Source organism: Nycticebus coucang, chromosome 4 (assembly GCF_027406575.1).
Source record: "Nycticebus coucang isolate mNycCou1 chromosome 4, mNycCou1.pri, whole genome shotgun sequence".
NCBI lineage: Eukaryota > Metazoa > Chordata > Mammalia > Primates > Lorisidae > Nycticebus > Nycticebus coucang.
In genome coordinates, this window is record NC_069783.1 from 99,239,595 (window position 1) to 99,259,560 (window position 19,966).

Sequence of the window (19,966 nt, forward strand, 5' to 3'; positions counted from 1 at the left end):
ACAATCTCTCTTTCTAACAACATGTTCACTCTCAACCCATAGTCACCATTAGATCAGTAAATATTCACCTCATGCTTTGCAACACTCTTTAAGCTTTCCTTGCAGAATGTGTGAGCTCCCTGCTATCTGAATGACCTTTGGGGTGGCCTTCCCCCTCCTTATTCCCCAACCAACACTCCCATTTCACCAATAATCAGAACAGATTTCAGACTAGAACACAAGGGACATGGGCTATCCTCCAGGGATTTTCAAGCTTGGTGTGGAAATGTGCTTAATTGTTATGTTTGGTTATTACTAATGGAGACAGAGCCCACTTCGAAAGGTGGGACAGTACCATACAGATTCAGCACTGCACTCTCCTTTTAACTGACCTGCGGGAGCACCCATGTCAGGCTGAACTGTTCCAGTAACAGCATATCAATTAGGCAAGCAGAGTCTGGAGGGGTTTCTTGGGAACCATCCTACCAAATGCTTCTCTACAGTTCCGTCTGTTGGTGTTTCTATTTGGTACCTGTCACCTTATTGCCTAGTCTCTTTGAAATGATGGCCACTTAAGAGAGAAATTGAAGAATACAGAAAATCATCCCTTTTTTTTCCTTTCAAAACGTTCCCTGATCATCAACCTTTGGAATCTACTAGACACCCAGGAGTATCCCAGTGACAGAGCTGAGTAAAATCTATACTAATTTCCATATTATCTATATTTGGGAGGATACACTATGCTATGCTATAGTAACAAATAAGGGCCAAATAGCAGGGGTTCAGCCTACTAGATATTTATATCTTGCTCGTGCAATGTCCAGTGCTGGCAGATCAGCAGCACTCTCCTCCATCTGGTGTCACAGGGATCTAGGTTCCTTTCATTTTGTGATGCTGTCATTGCAAGATGTGGCTCCCATGGGAAGAGAAAGCATGAGAAACTCAGCTGTCTCAGAAAAAAAATGATATGTGCCTTTAGTCAAAGTCCACTGGGATATATTAGTAAGATGAACTTGAACTACTTTCAGGGCAGTTGAGCCTTCCCATGTGTTCAGGAATGGAGACCCAAATTGGTATGCATTAGGTCTCTCTATCACTTCCGATGGCCAAACTCATACAATGTGGGCTGTTTTCAGTACAACAATCTTCACAAGTGCTAGTGACTGCCATATCTGAAGAGTGGCAAGTCCCAGTGATTCAGGGACAATGAACTCACCATGATTCTAAGCCCCTGCCTTCCAGACCTACATGAAAGGCTAGGGTTTCTCATCACCACATCCACGAGCATCATGACATAGCTTTCTCATTTGGAAACATAGATTAATTTCTACTATACCAACATAGCCAGCAAAACATCGAGAGTAACAAGAGAAGGGAAATGTAATTCTCCAGAATTTCTTACACGTACCGCAAAGAAGTCAGATTTGGGTGAGAAAAATACTTTCATTAGTGGCTAGGTATAAAATTCAAAAATGCTGAGGACCTGCGTGTTAGGCAAGGAGAGCTGAAATTATTCCAGAGGAGAGAGAGGAAAGCCCAGGAGGGTGGCCCAGGAGAAAGCCTTACTCCCTGAGAGAGGGTGCCTCCCTCCCTAGGTGTTTGATAAAGCTACTACTCAGAAATGGCATGCATGAGAGTGACCTTTTACGAAAACAAGGGTGTGGGCTAGAATGGTGATGTTCAAACACCGAAGCAAAGGGAAGTGTAAGGACCGAGGCAATAAAGAGGACATGCTATAGGAAGGGAAGACTCTGTGTTGGCCCAAGGCCACAGAGCGAGGATCCCAGCCCAGCTCAGCCAGCCACTCTAGGGCAGGAGCCCTGCTGGCACCCAGCTCATACAGGGAAGTGACACTTTATAGGACATGGACAGGTGAAGCCCTCCATCTCCTCCACTGGAAAGGAGGTACAGTGGGGTAAAGCAGTTAACTCATTGGATGTTGCCCCTTCAGATGCCATAAACTTACATATCCTGAGCACCCATCACAGTGAAAGCACACCTACTTTCATTCTTGGAGACCTTCTCAGATGCCCCCACACCATTTAGAAATTTTCTTTAGCTTCCTCCACCTCACCGGTCCACCACCCCACACAGACCGTGAGAACTAGGACCTAGAGAAATGTGAGTCCTCCACAGCTTCAGCATGGAGCCTGGCCTAGTGCCAAGACTTACTCAGCCCCTTCTCCACCCTATTAGGTGAGGTTGGCGACAGAGATCACACAGGATGAAGGAGTCTGGTCAGCACCAGGTTCACACTCTCTTGGGTCCCGGTTTCATTCTTCAACTCTGTGAAGAACACTCATCTCTTAGGGCTGTGCTGTTGACCAAAAGAGAAAAACAATACAAAACTGAATGTAAGAGACGGTGTATGGCAAGCCTCAGTGAATGTTGGCTGCTACGAAACCCACTGCCCTCTACAAATATGGATGACAGAAACAGTGGCATCTTGGGGGCGAACCACTAGGACATCAGTTTAGCTGGGCCAAGGAAATATTGAAGGAAAAAAAGAACCAGCACCAGAAACCCTCCAGGTGACCTGGGGAAGGTCACAGCATGAGACAGTGTGGTTTATCTTGATGAAAGGTTTAACAACTGTTGAGAAATTTTAGCATCAGTTAAGTGGATTGGGGGTGTGGAAAGGTTGGAGACAGGAGGAGGCACTTCCCAGAAACCTGGAAATTACACAATGGCAGAGACCATCAGTGGTGCCCAGTAAGTTCCCTTCTACAGTATTTGGTATTTGCAGGCATTGGCCAACAGAGTAGAGACAGAGAGACAGAGTAGAGACACAGACTGAGACCTGGCCAGTGGGACATAAATGAAACTGTGTGCCACAGCCTCTAGGAATATTCTTTAAGAGATGGCAGGCACCTGCCCTTTGCAACTTCCTCCTCACCCCCTTCTTGCTGGCAGGAATGCAGATGTGATGGACAGTGCTGGCGCAGTCATCTTGGACCCAGGAGGTATCTTTGGGAAGGGAAGCCTGTATGGAACAACGAGAAAGAAGAAGCAACGAGGCATGAGGCTGTCCACCCCTGGAGACTAATGTGTTAGAAAGGTGAAATCACTGCCATGCCAGAAGAGAGAGGGAAAAGAGGGGGAGGGTCAGACTATCAGAGCCTTTGGCCATCTATGTCCAGGTTTTTATGGACGAGAGAATTAAACCTCTCTCTTGCTGAAGCTACAGTTATTCTGGATCTCATTTTATACATAGTCCAACCCAATCCTCAAAGGTAGTAACTTACACTACCTGTGTGGCCGTTGATGACATTTCCACTTACCAGCCTTGGCTGTTCATTATATTTCTATTCAATTGTTCTGGGATGCCAGCATTTATTATAACATTAATCTTATTTTAGCAGTGTTATAATCTCACTCCCATTTAACTGCTCTTCAAAATGAAGATTGAATGTCACCCCTTCCATTGTCCATCTTGCCTGGATATTATAGCAGTTTTCACAGACCTATTTAATAAAAGAGGGGGGTGAAGGCACCGAGAGGAAGCTTCACAATTTTGCCTAAAGCTGCCTAACAAACACCTTATTCAGCTATGGGAATCCATACCAAAAGAAAAAAACATTATTTGAGGCCAGGCACAGTGCCTCAGGCCTATAATCCTAGAGCTCTGGGAGGCAGAGTGGGGAGAATCCCTTGATCTTAAGAGTTGGGAGACCAGCCTGAGCAAGAGCGCAATCCCCCTCTATGCTAGAAATAGAAAAATTAGCTGGGCATGGTGGCAGGCACCAGTAGTTCCAGCTACTCAGGAGGCTGAGGCAGGAGGATTGCTTTAGCCCTGGAGTGTGAGGTTGCTGTGAGCTAGGCTGATGCCACAGCCCTCCAGCCTAGGCCATCAGAGGCTCTTTTTTGAGACTCTGTCTCGAAAAAAAAAAGAAGGAAAAGAAAAAAAAAATTTATTTGAGAAAGCTTCTGGCCTTCCTTTATTCAGAAGAGTGATCTCCAAACACAAACTTGGTATTGACTGTTATTCACCCGATGTAAATCAGTCTTCATTCTAAGTGAGAGTTGATTTACAAAGATTCTGAGATCAGGGCAGTTCCTTATAATGGCCAGGTTGGCAGCAGCCACTCAGCACCTTCAGACAGCTCCTCTGTCCCAGATGCCAGGTCTCCGAGACACCGCCTGCCGGCACAGGGGCTGGTGCTACTGAGCCAGGCCAGAGGATGAAAAAGCAAGCGGTGCAAAGGGGCCCCAGCCTGGGAGCTCTCTGCCCTGCCACTTGCCATTATCCTCCGACAGATAGGAAGTCACCTGACCGGGCCAGGCCCCCACCCCTTGGCTGCATGCAGCGAGTTTAACCATGGAATGCAAACCCTCTAGTATGCAGTTGGCAGGACTGTTGTTTAACGTCATGTGTGTTCAGGCTGTTTTATTCTTTCACCAGCCCTAGCAGGTATTATTCCACATAATCTTCATAACAGTTTTTAGAAAGTAGGCACAGGAGCTCTGGTTTGTGGTATTTCAAATGGAGGTAACTGAGGCCCTGAAAGTTGCCTTCTTCTTTTTTTATTATTGGGGATTCATTGAGGGTACACAGAACCGGGTTACATGTTTTTATAGATAAGGGCCCTTTATAATTGTGTCCCATCCCCAAAAGGTGTGCCATAGCCCTTGTCCCCCACACCCTCCCTCCTTCCCTTTCTCAGCTCTCCTCATTTCCCACCCCCATCCATGTACTAGGACCTTAATTGTCCTCATATCAGAATTGAGTACATAGGATTCTTGCCTTCTACAACTGAAGGAAGATCTGGGCTGCCCTCTGACCTGGCGCCAGGACAGTGTGGGGACAGCCCCTGAGTGAGGAGGGTGGCAGAGGGCTCCCAGTCTCCCCATGGCCCTGCCCTCCCCAAGCCCAGCCTCTGCTTACAGTCCCGCCAGCAGTGTCAGCCCCACACACCTCACGCAAGACAGAGACCTGGGGCCTCACACACCACCTTCCCTGAGCCTCCAAGGGGCCGGGAATGACTTGAGATTTTGATCGATTTTTTACTAAAAATGCAAAATAGATGCGATTTCTTCTTTCATTCTTTCACTATAGCCAGAGTAGTAAATGCCACTTACTGCCAAGAGGCACAGGCGTTCACTCCCTCTGCCTCTTACATCACACATTCAAACTGACATAGGAAGTGGATCGTGGGAAATGAATAAGCTCGGGCAAGCAAGGAAAGCCTGGACTGGGGAGGTCAGTCAAGATCTGAGCATCCTCCAGCAAAGCCCCCGCACCATCCAGCCGACAGTCTGCTCAGTAGGTCAGCAGCTGGCAGGGCCGGGGGAGCCGCAGGTGTCGTGGATACCAATCAATGCGCATCGAGTTGCTCATCCTCCTCCACTGTGATGCAATCACAGAGCAGGGTGACCTGCCACGGGGCTGACCTGCAGGGCAGAGGCAGCCGTAAATCACGTCCTGGCCTTGCCCACCTTCCAGAAGGAGGAAATCATACAAGGGGCTTCAAGTCAACCAAAACCAACAGCACTACCAGATCATATCTAGATGATGTTTTATTTTCTAGAATCTAGAATAGGTCTTCAGAGACAGATAGACATTTAGCTTCTGATAATTGCAAAACAGGGGAGGCATGATGCAACATGCACAGAGGATTGATGTCAGTAGTGTGGCTTTTTTATTTCTTTTTTTTTTTTTTTGCTTGCTGAAAAAAAGAGTGTATTCCTTATTCTCATTTGGTATAGATGTGCACAGGGCTGTTTTCTTTAAAGTTTATTAATACTTTTTGTAACAAAATAGAAAAAACCTTCCATCTGTCCTTTTTTTGAGAATGGATAAGTTTATCTATGAACAGGGTGGTGCCTGTGGCTCAAAGGAATAGTCGCCGGCCCCATATACTGGAGGTGGTGGGTTCAAACCCAGCCCTGGCCAAAAACTGCAAAAAAAAAAAATTTATCTATGAACAGACATTAATTAATCATGATGTTAAGAAAGCAAAATCATTTCTTGAGTGCATTCCTATGTACTATGTGTTTGCTGATGTAAGCTCTGTAATTTTTTCACATATTTCCAAAGTGGGTTTAATGAGGACCATTTTGCAGATGTTAAACTGAGGCCCGGGAAAGTGAAATACACTTTCCAAAATCATACAACAAATCAGTGTTAGAAATGGAATTCAACAGTCTGAAAGACACAATCTGGAAAGTTACCATTCACCATGGAATTCTCAAACTACCTCATGTCAGTGTTGGTAAGAATTTTACACGGGATAAAGGACTCCCCCTAATAAACTTCCTAACTGTTTACAGCCTCCTCACTCAGGGGCTGTCCCTATCCACGTCGCGGCTCCCAAGCACACCCTCCTGGGGCTAGGTCGGAGGGCAGCCCACATCTTCCCTCAGTTGTAGAAGGCAACTTCCAGGGCCTCAATAAACTTCCTAACCGAGGATTGATACTGTGCCAACAGTTTTGCTCGCACTATTGAGAATCATTAAACCCTGATTTCACGATCCGCCTCACAGTTTGAACTCCATATGTACTGTCTTGTTACCAAAAGTTACCACTGCGTGCCTTTTCTGACACCTATACAGTTTCTTTCCACTCCTCGAGGTAAAAGAGCTCAGAAGATATAACTTACCCAGGATCTTACCCAAAATTCTCTCCAATTCTAGAGCCTACATATCCCTTCCCCTGCCTCACACAGATTCCATCCATCCATTGAGCCTTGACTGCACCTGTGAATAGCCACTGCCCTCCACTCCAGCCTGGGCAACATAGGAGACCCTCCCTCCCTCCCTCCCTGCCTCCCTTCCTTCCTTCCTTCCTACCTTCCTTCCTTCCTTCCTTTCTCTTTCTTTCTTTTTTGGAGACAGAGTCTCACTTCGTTACTCTTGGTAGAGTGCCATGGCGTCTTAGCCCACAGCAACCTCAAACTCTTGGACTCAAGCCATTCTCTTGCCTCAGTGTTCACCACAGTGCCCAGCTTTTTTTTTTTTTTAAGAGATAGGGTTCTTGCTCTTGAACAGGCTGGTCTTGAACTCATGAGCTCCAGCAATCCACCTCCCTTAGCCTCCCAAAGTGCTAGGATTACAGTCGTGAGCCACCAAGTCTGGCTTAAAACTTTGTCTTTAAAAAAAAAAAATGATATTAATAGAGTTGGCCAAGGTAAGAGGTGGATAGGGAATGAGCTTGGTGATGGATGCTGGTCCTGCCAACTCCCGGTGACAGACATCCAGGTGCTGTGCAAAGGAGGGAGACAGTGCCTCGGGGGCTGAGGGCTGCAAAAGGAATACCGTGGGCTTCATTTAGAAAACTACACGTGGATTCCGTGGAAAAAGATTTGGATAAAAAAGGATGGGAACTTTGACGTGAAAGATGAGCTCAGAAACGCTCACAAGTGGCCAAGGTTACTAAATAATTAATCAAGAGCAGGCGGGTAGCAGTTTGAAATGTAAATGGGAAGGAGAAAGGTGTGTGCCTGTCTTCCAGGAGAGGTGACATGACTGGAGTATTGAGCACAGTGCCTGTGCCCAGGAAGGCACAGGCACAAAGGCAAGGAGAGGCCACCCAACAAAGGGCCCCAGGACCCCCAATCCCTGCCTTTGACCTTCGGTTCACTTTCATGTCCCTGTCCCCAAAGAGATGTTAAAAAATGATGAAGGCCGGCTAGGCACGAGGGAGGGGAAGCAGAGCCATCAGAAGAAATGGTACCTGTGTCAGGCTGTGGCCGACACACTTGAGAACACCTTTATTTTCCTTATGTTTTCCGGCTTCTTAAAAAGAAATGCACCTTTTGTCTCTCCTCTCTCCCCCTTCCTCCCAAATCCTCCAGAGCTGTTCCTGCAAGAGCTTCTGTGTGACTCAAAGGCAGACAACAGGGCAAGCAAAGGAACAAAAAAGAAGATTGACAATGGGAAAGGGAGCAGGTGAGAGAGACTCCTTTACCTTATCAAACCCGCAAATGCCGCGGCTTAGAAAACAACAACAAAAAAATAAAGTCTGCGAAGATGAAATGTCTCTCTTCTAACTGAACAGTGATCAAAAATGTCTATTCTAGAAAAATACGACAGCTTGCTGTTCAAATCATAGCGTCTTAGATCCGGAAGACATGCTTATGCCTAGCATAGCCCAGTACATAGTAGGTGCTAAATGCATATTGGTTCTAAGAAAAACAGGCAGCTGAAAAATGGAGGCCGAGTGTCTCCTAACCTCCCCAGACTTCAGCTCACTCCTCTGGAAGGCGGAAAAAACACTGTACCCACCTGGTAGGGCTGTGCCCATTCAGGGCTGAGCCGGCGCCTGGCCCTCGCGTGAGCTTGTGGCATAACTGTTGTTTCTGTCATCCCAGACTTGGGAAGCAGCATGGTGCCGAAGCTTAGTGTGTGTGTGGGAAACTGCCAACAATTCAGGGCCACAGGGATCTGGCCAGGGGCAGCAGGAGAGGCAGCTGGTGACGTGGGGACAGACTGTGGCGCCTGCCAGGCAAGTGGGTGGGGATGCCTGGCTGCTAGCTCTTTCAGGGCTAACCCAGGGAGGGAGTTCCTAGCAGCCCTGAGCTGGAACTGCTGCTTCTGGTGCTTCTCCCGAGGGATGGCTGCCTCTGCACCTCTCGCTCTTTCTTCCCTCCTTCCCCTCGCTGTCCTGCTCTCCTTTCTTCTCTCCTTCCCTTCAGCATTCTCACCTTCTCTCCCTTGGAACAAACTCAGAAGTGATTCCCCACCCATCCTCCATCCTCACATCTCTGAGGGTTGGGGGAGGGATTGTGACCCTCCCAGGCCAAGAAGGAGGCAGTCTGCAGGTCTCTGGGCAGCTCCCACACCTCCCTCCTGCCTCTGTTCACCCCCATGCACCTTGTGTTGGGTGCTGTTGGCCAGCTAGAAGTCAACTGCTGACTTGGAGCATCCCGGCTGCTTTCTACAATCCCTAAGGGCAACAGAGACAGGGCAGAGCCCAGCACTACAGCTCTGCCTCCCGGGTGGTACAAATTGCCACAGTACGCATGCTGTTCCAAGTTTAAAATCCCTGGGGTTTAATACCTTCAGATCTAGGGAGACAGTATCCTATAACTCTTAAGTTTGTGGACACTTTCTTTCCAAGAATTTATTGTGTATGGTATGTATTTCCTTAGGAAGATGGTCTAGTTCATAATTTTAAACATTTACTGAAGCCAGGACTTCTAAAACTCTGTAATTTAAGGTCATCCACTATTTCACTATAAAATATACACACCCAAACTGTATCAGCTAGGAAATATTATTTGGGGGAAATTGAAAGTTAATTTATATTTAATCTGGGGAATATTTTCCAATGGAAAAACATAATCCTAAAGGCAAGACTTTGAGCTTTTTATGATGGTGCAGTGAAGGAGGGTAGAGGAATTGGGTGGCTGTGTGTGTGTGTTTGTTTCTCAAAGAACTGTAGATTTATACACAGAATATTGTAACCAGCTGTTCTTCATCCCTGTCTAGTAGGCAGTGAGAAGCTCTCGGCTTAACTTTGAATAAGAAGGGTTTAAGTTCAATGGGGAAAAAGTAGTTCCTGACGAAAAGAATTGCCAGAGGACAGGACCCTCCCTCCCTGGCGGGCCCAGTACCATTTCGGTCCACTCCTCTCTCTCTGGGAGGGCCTGAGCTTGCTTCCTCTCAAAGGGAATCAATTTAAGAGAAAAACAAGAAGGCAATTTCCCAAGGTCACCCATCCCACACACCTCCCAGGACCACCTCAACTTCCAAACCACACAGGTAGGATGGTTCAACAAGTGCATTAAGGCCAAAGGCCAGCTCAGCCACTTGCTGATTTGGGATATTGAGCAAGTCACGCTCAGCCTCTATTTTTCATTTACACAATAAACACAATAACCATACGACCCTCCTGGGCTTATAGGATGGGTAAAAACAGTTGTGAACATGCCCATTAAGGTACAGCTTCCTAGAGTGGAGGTCCCTATTAGTTCCTGCATGAAATTCACAAACTGAAGGTCAGGGTCCTGCCCTCAAGGGGATGAAAAACCTGTAGAGACGCTAATAACACAGCTTGCGGTTCTGTCTTACAGTCTACATTTCAGGGTTCTTTCCCCACATACTAAAAAAAGAAAGTATTAACTTGCTCAAATAAGCAAATCAAAGGCCAACGCAGCACCTATATAAGGTGACTAAGTCACACTGTGTCCCGCCACCCCAGGCTATTAAGGAAGGCAAAAGTGTCCAGCTGACCACAGACCTGGTGTCCATCCATACAGAAGGCCAAAGACCCCAGAGTGTCACTCACTCTAACCATATCAATGAACTTCACCCAGGCAAAACCCTCAGTAACATTAAGGAAAACCTTAGAGGTCTTCAGGCCTGAAAAGATAGAGCTTCGTGAATTCCTGGCTCAAGTGGCCAACTCAAATGCGCCAACCCCCCAAAATCTGAAGGAGATGAAGCCAGCCCAGCATGAAGACCTTGTGACCACAGTAATTTGCCCTTTTACATTTCTCCTCCACAGCACATGTTTAGGTGATAGAAAGCCACACTCATAACGAGAATGCCTCAGGATTTGACTTCATATCAAGCTGAAATAATTATCCTAATGTCGGAAATGGTACAAGGTGGCAGGAGTTTGTACATAAGACTATTTCCAGGGGTATAATCTTATACAGAACTCATTAGAAAGGGGAGGAGCCTGTTTCTGCCCCACCCATCTTCAGAATGGAGCAGAGTAGGGGACCCACACTTCCCACACCAGGTAGAACAAACACACGCTGTTTGCCAATCCAGGGGCCCAGGCAGGCCTTGGTTTCCAGAATCCAACACAGAGAAGCCTACCATCCTCTGCCAGAGCCATTTAAAATGTCTTGCTCTTGTCATTAAGAATTTAAAGTACATATGCCCGCAGATGTTTATAGCAGTCCAATTTATAACTGCAAAGATGTGGAAACAATGCAAGTGCCCTTCAACCCATGAATGGATTAACAAACTGTGGCATATGTATACTACGGAGTACCATTCAGCCATGAGAAAGAGGAAGACTTTGCATCTTATGTATTTACCTGGAAGAATTTGGAAATAAGTAAAGTATCTCAAGAATATAAATCCAAGCATCCCATGTACTCAACACTATAAAAACTAGTAGATGAACAACTCCAGGCCTAGGTGACAGAAAAACACAGTTACATTCAAGAAAAGGGGAGGAGCTTGGTAAGTTCCCACCTCATGGGTACACAGTAAGGGTATATGGCATACCTTCTGGATTAAAGACTCAACTTCAACTTGGACCTTACCTTATATACACAATGTAATCTAATTGTAAGGATTCTCATATTAATCCAAAATGTAAAAAAAAAAAAAAGAATTTAAAATGCAGTGTCTTTTTTGCATAAAAAATACATACCATAAAAATGTATGTGGTCTACACAGTCTTAGGAGTTATTATAAAATGACTTATGTGTCTGATGTACAAATATCAGAATATTTTTCAGTACATAGGAAGGAAGAAATGCAACATGCTTTCTTGATGGGATTACCTTGTACACTAACTACTCATAAAATTGCAAAAAGGGAACATCTTGTTAGATTCTACCTTGAGAATATGCCTAGGAGGAGGAGGGGACTGACTCTCCCTGACCCCAGTCTGGGCAGACCCTACACACGCAAGGGCGCAGATGCCACATCTCTGGGTCAGCCACTGTCCATTCCTTGTCCCCTATCTGGCAGGGAGAGCCCAGCTGAGAGCTACTGCCTGACCTGAATGAGTGAGGTGCCTTCAAAGTCACCTGAACAAGGGTCTCTGCTCCTGAAACAAAGAGGTCAAGGTTTGGATTTCTGAAGCTTAAGGACTGTGTGTTGCTCATTGTTGTTTTCGAGAAAAGATATTCCAGACACATGGACTACTCTACCTAAACAGGAGGCAAGGATTCATTGGATTTACAGAGAGCCCGTGAATTCTGCCCTAGCCACACTCTCTATCTGGTACTTCTTCCTGGTACTCCTAAAACCCCCACTCCTTTGCCAAAGTGCCCAGAAAGAGTGAAAAATAAAATCATTCAAAATCAAGAACTAAGAAGGGCCTATGCCATGGGCCACCGTATAGCAGGCTCTGTACTCGGAATCCAAGAATCAGGGCTCAAAAACCCCATCTACCCACAACTACCTGTGTGGCCAGGAGCCAGCCATTTACCCCTGTCTGGATTCCCACAGCCACACCGCAGCCTCCGAGGGACTGGCAGATTAGCGCAGACAGAGCACCAGACAGACCCCAGCCCAGGCTCTGTCCCTGCACAAAGTGCTCAGTGAGAAGTCATCATGAAATGTTGAGGGAGCATCTGCTAAACCCACAGAATCAGGGGTTTGGCACTGCTGAATCATCCACACCACCCTGTGAAGGGGACAGCAACACCCTGGACTTTGCTTTAAGCCACGCCCTTGGCACAGCATGCTCCTGGAGCTGGTCTCTGGAAGACAGTGGCCTTGGAAGCCAGAGCCCAGGGAAGCACTTCTGGATTACCGGAAGGCAGGGCAGCTGTGGAAAGAAGGAGGCGAAGGAGCCCCTGATTCACAAATTGAGAAGTGCACCTGCCTGGAAGGCCTTAGCAAGGCAGAGTAAGCCTCTCAGGGCACAGCTGGGGCAAACGATTAAACAGGAGCTCCTCCCCAACCCAAGCACAAGAGGACCAGGACCTCACCTCTGGATCCTCACTGTTCCCCGTGGCTGGGACAGAGCTTGGCATGAGGACCTGCTCACTATGTATTGGTGAGTGTGTGAATGCACCAGGACGGAGGACATACCACATGTGTGAGCCCCAGGGCACCGCTGGAAGGGGCAGGCAAGGTGGGGAGCACCCCTTGATGGAAGGGCTGGAGGTGGAGGCAGAGGGCCCCCAGGGGAGAGAACTGGCCGGAGGGGGCTGGGGCAATAGCCTCTGTGGCTGCCCTTGCTCAGTCATGTCAGGGAACAGGCAGGCCTGGCTAAAGCAATATGAAATGCCAGGCATGGCACTACTGGGAAATCCGCTTACTGCCTGGACTTGGGCCAGCCCCACGACATGCCTTCTTACTCTCCTGTTCCAGGGACAGAGTCTACAGCCTGTATGCATCCTCTGGGTCCTGGCAGCTGGGCACACGGCTCAGAAACAGCACCACGGAGTGACAGCTGGAGAGCAGGCAGGTGTCAGGGAACCTGGAAGACTTTCAGGACTGGGGCAAGAAAATGTTCTTGTACACATTTGCCCACTGCTGAGAGGCAACTCCTCTTCTAAAAGGAGTCACACCCTTTCCCCACGGTCTACTCCTAGGTTTATCGTTTGTCTTCATTAATGTTGTCACCATCAACTTTACCATCAAAATTGCCGCTTGCCCCCAATGCCATCCGTCTGTCTCCAAACCACTCCTCCCTCTCTCTCCCCCATCTCAAGATCACCTTCACAACTCTGGACTATATCAGAACCTCCCTACTGACCCTGCAACCCACAGCTTACCATCCTCTATCCTTCCTTCTTCTAATCCATAAATCTATGCTGAAGACCATGAAAGATTTCCCATGGCCTGCAAAGCTGCCTGCTATAGCCCAGGTTCCTATTCCCCAGGTACCACCTGTTGCCAGGACCCTGCTGAGCTCTTTTACCAAATTTCCCAGCAAATCCTCACAGCATCACCAGGACGAGAAGTTGCAGTCTTTATATGCTTGTGAGGAAGCCTAGACTCAAAGGCCTCCATTATTTTTGTAGACAGCTGGTGAGTAGCCACACCAGAATCCCAGGGCACTTGCCCTCTGCATTCATTCAAGATCACTTAGAAGTTTCGAGTTTTGGCTCAGTGCCCGTAGCTCAGTGGTTAGGGTACCAGCCACATATACTGGGCTGGTGGGTTCGAACCCGGCCCAGGCTGTTTAAACAACAACGATAACTGCAACAAAAACATAGCTGGGCATTGTGGCAGGGGCCTGTAGTCCCAGCTACTTGAGAGGCTGAGGCAAGAGAATTTCTTAAGCCCAAGAGTTGTGACACCATAGCACTCTACCGGAGGCAACATAGTGAGACTCTGTCTCAAAAAAAAAAAAAGTTTCAAGTCCTTCCCAACTGCCCAGGGCTAATGGCAAGGGGTTTCTCACTCCCATTGAGATATCCGCCTAACTAAAGCACGTATCACTCTGCGCCTTAGCTCTCAGTCTCTGCCCTCTGCACCAGACGGAAAGCCCTAAAGAGAAGGATCATTCTGTGTCCCCAATGCTGAGCACAGAGCTGGCACTCAGGAGGGTTAATTGAATTAATTACTGGTCAGCTAAACGAATGAGCGGATGAATGAATATCATGCACTCAAATGATCACATTCTCCCATCTCCTCCATGCTGAAGCTCAGTTTATCTGCTTGACTATGTTAGAACCCTGGGAGTGAGTTTACTAGCTATAGAACAGTAACTGAACAGGGCTATGTCTCCCACTTCAGGGCAGAATCACTCTTACAATAAAAATGTTCTTGTTATCTTTGTCATCAGGGTTGTCACTGTTGTTGTTTACTATGGAATGTCACCATGCTTGAATCTTAAGCAGATGGGTTTGGGCCCCATTCATAATTTCCCTGATTTGGAAAAAGTCATTATCACAGAAGGGGACCTTAGCACTTGCCAACTGCCCGAGCCTGACAGCAGCTTTGATGCCAGTGCAGGTGGGTGAGATTTTCTTTAGCTGTGATCTGGCCATGAGCTGCCTGTGCCTTTTGTCCCACTGATGAGGTGGGTGAAGGATGAAGCCAGGGCTCACCCTTCTAGGGGGGACATTAAGATTCCTGGGCATTGCACCAATTCAGCCATATGTCACCCCAGAAAGTAACTGTTTTTTCCATATATGATCATAACTAATGTTGCAAAGCCTGTTTTGCCTGGATCCTTTTACAGAACCTATGCAAAATATGCTGTGCGCTTTCACTCCAGATTTCTTCCTCAGGATGAATGGCTCTGTGCACACACGGGAACGGGCTCTTATCCTGTTCATCAGGAATGATCATTATTCCATAGGCTAATTCCCTGCACATTAGCTACATGGGGTGAAGCTCTGCCTCATGAACAGGAGCTGATGAAAACAGATCCTAGTGGCCAAATACATCCTAATGTTCTCCTCTCAATTCTTTCATTTTTTCTGTCTTTACCTTTTAGAAAATGTTAATGTATTCCTGATGAATTCAGTGTGAAAAAAATATGTTTATCAGCTTGGGTTTAAAATTTTTTATTCATAATAAGAATACAGCAGCGCTGCCAAAACTCTCCAAAGTGGAACCTCGGATCCTTGTCAGTTCTCTGGGGCACCGACCAAGATGGGAGAATTGCAAAGAAAGCGATTCCGGTGCCAAAACCATCAGTGAGTGTATTTTCTCCAGGTATCGGCGCTTTTTTCTTGCCGTGAGTGGGGTTAAAGGAAGTGTTCTCTGATGGTAATAAACCTGTAAGTTGTCATTTGGTAACTACCTAAGTTGTGCCTTTAGCCAGGGCCAAGTGGATGATAAGCTTGTCACTGTTAACAGGTGCTAGTTATTTAGAGCAAACCACACTTTCTCTTCCAAAATCAAGCTCATCAGTTTGCTGATGATGTTTTCCTCACTGATAAAATGGGAGCAAGGGGAGACAGCTCTGTGGCCCCGTCCTACCCCATCTGAAATCCTAAGTACCTTTGCATTTCCACCCTGCCCTGTCCTGTGTGGATGACTGCAGCCCCCACCCCAACCTGCCAGCATCAGATTTTGCAGAAGTAAAATCTCTGCTCTCCGGGTAAGTAACTGTACATGGACAGCCTGCAGGTTCGCAGGATGCATCCAGCGCCACAACTGGGTTCTTCAGTTCACTGTGAAAAGAATTCCAGCATGACACAGCTCCTCTCAGTACTGTGTCAGATGTGCTGAAGCACTAAGAAAATGCGGAGAAAAATAAAAAAGGAATGCTTCTGAAAGCAAGGCATCCAGGAGATAGACTCAGGCTCGGGCCAGCCTCCTCCCTGCCTGGGCCTGGGCCTGGGCCTGTTGACTGGGCTTTGCTCCTCTCAACAGTAAACAGAGCTACATGGGAACCTCTGAGGCCCAGGATGTTGGGCCTGGCCACAGGGGCGCCCGTGATGGCCTCCCGGGAGTCTGTAGCAAACAGTGCCGCCTGCACTGTGGTCAGACCAGGCACAGCCAGTCCTCCTGTTATTTGATTTCTAAGCGTGCCTCTACCTCCCTGAGGCCTCCAAGAGCTCAGGGCTTGCAAATTAACACAACATTTAATTAACTGCACATTAAAGTTTCCATCTTTCAAAGAAGGGAATTAGGGACAGTGCACTTTCTGAAGCATTCATTAATGAAAAAATAAATTCTAAAGCCTCCTGAGTTCGGGGTGGTCCTTACCATGCTAGGTGTTTGCCTGGTCTAATTCTCAGGGTTGGGCCAGTTCCTTAACTGAGCTACAATGTTTTAGGGTCCCTTTCCAGGCAAGCCTTTTTAACCTTCTAAGAGCTAGTCTTGGTTTTGCCCTATGCCGGGGAGGGGGTCCTAAATAATCCTTAAGAGTTTTCAGAAATACTCAGAAATGCTTCCAACTATATTGAATTATGAATTCCCTATTGTTAAAATAAAAGGTATAAAGACAATACTTATAAGAGACACAGGAACAATGTAATTAAATACCAGTCTATGTTACTCAATGGATAGTTGTAAGCTACTATCCCTCCCCCCCGAGAATGGCAGAAGCACATGGGCCACCATCAAGGAGGGACAGTGAAGTCAGCCTGACACTAGAGAGCAACAGAGATAGGGAAGGAGACTGTGAGGGGCAGAACAGAAGAAATCCAGTGCAACTTGGTGCAAACAGGGCAGCCCGCCATGACACCTGGGCACCTGCTGATTCATACACGCACACACACAGAGTCACTCACTTTCACCTAGAGGTTGGGAAACACAATGAACAGGAAAAGTCGTTCATCAGGGTCTGGGTGATGCTCCCATTTCTACCACAAACCCACTCTGCCTCTCTGCTCTCCTTCTTCTCCTCCAGAAAATTATGGAAGCTCCCTGCACCTGCACCAAGATTACCTGCAGCCCTTTCTATTAGTGACTGTACCCTGTAATGCCTTGTTCGATTACTTATCTGTGTACATGGCTCTTCCAAATATCATCCCGTTTTGATAAAAAGGAACAATGTCATTTAATTTTGTTTTATTCCTTCTGGATATCTATTTCATCATGCTACATATTTTATTTCCTTTCTATTTTGTGCCAGACATCATGTCAAGCATCAAGGATTTAAATGCTGCCCTCCCCTTCTGGAGGAGACAAGCATATGACAGATAAATAAGCCAATTATCAATTATAATGATGGTTAGGTAGGGGCAAGGGCCTGGGAGAGGGATTGATGGAAAAGAGGACACCGATTTCCAACCAGAGGCCAGAGACCACCCCTGGAGACAGGATGATCAAGGTGAGTCTTGGAAGGAAGAGGAGAAACCAGTGATGCAGCAGGCCAGGAGAACATCCCTGGCAGCATTGCCTTCCACGCACAGCAGACACACAATCAACCATTCTTGTTTTGTTGGCAAAACTTTAGAAAGGAGGGCTAATAAACTCAAATTACTGACAAACTCTAGCCAAAACACCCTTGTGTACAGACAAAGTCACCAGTGAGTGAATTCTTCCATGCCTGGAGGGAGCAGAGCCTAGCACAGGCAAGGGGTTCCTTCTCTCTTGTGGGTCCCCTAAGACACAGAAACACACCCAACTGGGAGCCTTTTCCTTTTCATCTTCTCTCAGATCTCAGTCGGCACCAGACGTGCTCCCAGGAAGTTCACTGCAACACTACAGGATGCTAGGTCTTCAGCCATGGTTCCTTTAGGGTCACTATTTCTATCTAGTCCTTGGATTTTTCTCCCCACTGTGGCATCACAGTAGAGGCAATGACCCCATTTTTTAGTTTCTTCCTTGAGGTAGCCAGTAGAATTATCACACATCACAAGAGCACAGACCCAGGGGGACAGAACCATCAGACACCAACCACAGTTTGTGCTGCCTGTGTTGGGTCCCTGAGATGTGTGTCCTATCTTCTGAGCAACTTTAGCTCCAACATACTTGGCTTTCAGAGGGCAGGCACCCCCTTCTCCTGGCTTCTGTAGGTTTCCTGGGAAGGGAGCTTAGGGCAGATGACGATGAGGTAGGAAGCATCTAGTGTCAAACATCTAGTGAGGTGGCCCCCAACTGACCCCTCACTAACACCCAGAAAATGAGTGCTTTTCTTGATGCTTAGGCAGTAACTTCTGCCCGTGTGTGAAGGAACCAGTAATGTAGACCCTGGCATGGAAGAGAGGAGGCTGAACAAGACTGAGACCCCTGAGTTACCTGCTCTGCACAAGCAACATCTGGTGGAAGGAGGTGCCCGCCAACCCAACAGTCACCTCCAGCACCATTGCCCTCCTGCCTCCCTTCCTTCCTTCCTGCTCCGTTGCCAACTACTCTGGATACCTTCTGTGTGCCAAGCCCTGTGTTGCAGTTAGGGTCACGTATATAAGGGTAGTCACATTCCTTACTCTCAAATCCAGGTCTTGTGGGGTGCGTGGGCAGAAGATTCCAGGACAGGCACAGAGGTGATAACTTCTGCAAGTGAGGGGGGTGAAGGGCGTGAAGGAAACACAGACGGATCCCAGGGCCCAGCCCAGGGGGAGGGGATGGAGCCTTCGTAGAAAAGGAGAGGCCGGGGGCAACTTTTGATCTGGCCAAGAAGTAAGACCTACACTGTAAGCAATAGGAAAGTTTAAAAGGTGCCCCATGAACAGACACGCTGCTGGAATGTATAGATAGTCCTTGCCAGTTCCCAGGCAGGCCTGGGGACAATGAAATGGATTCTGATGACTGCATAAGAATCATGGGAGGCTTCCTGCCCCCATCCAGAGGGGCCGGGTTGTGTTGCGAGAATTTGTTTGTTTTCATTCGCTAATAGGGTACTTAAACGTAGTAGATGTCCACTTACCTTATTCTTGTATAATGTTTCCTTTGAAAGTTGGAGATCACCCCACCCTACTATAACCCTTAGCTGGGATCAGCTGGCACCATGAGTCTGAGTCATTCTGACCCAGGAATAGCAGGACTGGAGCCCAACTGGTAGGCCAAATGCTTTCTGCTGCAAAATTTTGATGGATGATCCTTCTTCAGCCTGGATGGAGATTTAATTTGTGTTGCAACAGAACACTTTTCGATTGTCAATGACAAAAGGCGATAGTTCCAATACTCCTTGAGAAGAGGCTTCAAAGGCTTCGGCTCTTTTTCTCTAAAAGGCGTTTCAGCTTTATTTTGATGTGGCAGAAAAGTTTCACATGCATCCTCGCAACCACTGTTGTGACAGCTGCATTTAATGAGTGCAAAATGATCAGAAAAACATCCTTTGCTGTGGGCTGCCATTTGGTGACAGGGGAGAGGTGATTCTGTAGTCAGAGCAGTAGTCTGTTGTAAAGTTGGGCAACATCTGCAGAGGCAGAATTCTGCCCGTCTGCTCTATGCCAGGAGCCTCAGTGCATGGCCTCAAAACCAAATCAGACCTGCAGACCCGCATCCCCCATGGTCTCCTACCTCACATGGCAGGGAAAGGAATCACCTAGACCACCTCAGGCCGTTTCTACAGGAGGCTCATCCAAAGTCAAGTTTTTCTAAATCTTCCACGTCTGTCTTAGGGAGAGATCTTTCTGGCTACTCTAACATACTGACAATGAACAGACTCAGAAGAAAACAAAAAAAGAATGACAAACTTTAAATGATTCATGTGTAAAAGCCTAAAGCAGAAAATAAAGGACTTTAAATGTAGCTGGTAAAAAAAGATTACCAATCAGCAGTTAGTCACTGCCCCTCCACGCATATCACGTACATACTCTGTCCTTCATGGGGAGAGTTGAATTTTTTACCCTATTGATTTTGAGCTTGGTCATGGGCCTTCCTTTAGCCAATGAAAGGTGGGAAGACATGGCCATATGCCAATTTAGAACTCAGCCTTAAGGCATGGTGTGTCTCCACTCACCCCTTCAAGATCTTCTGTTTGCACCTCAAAAAG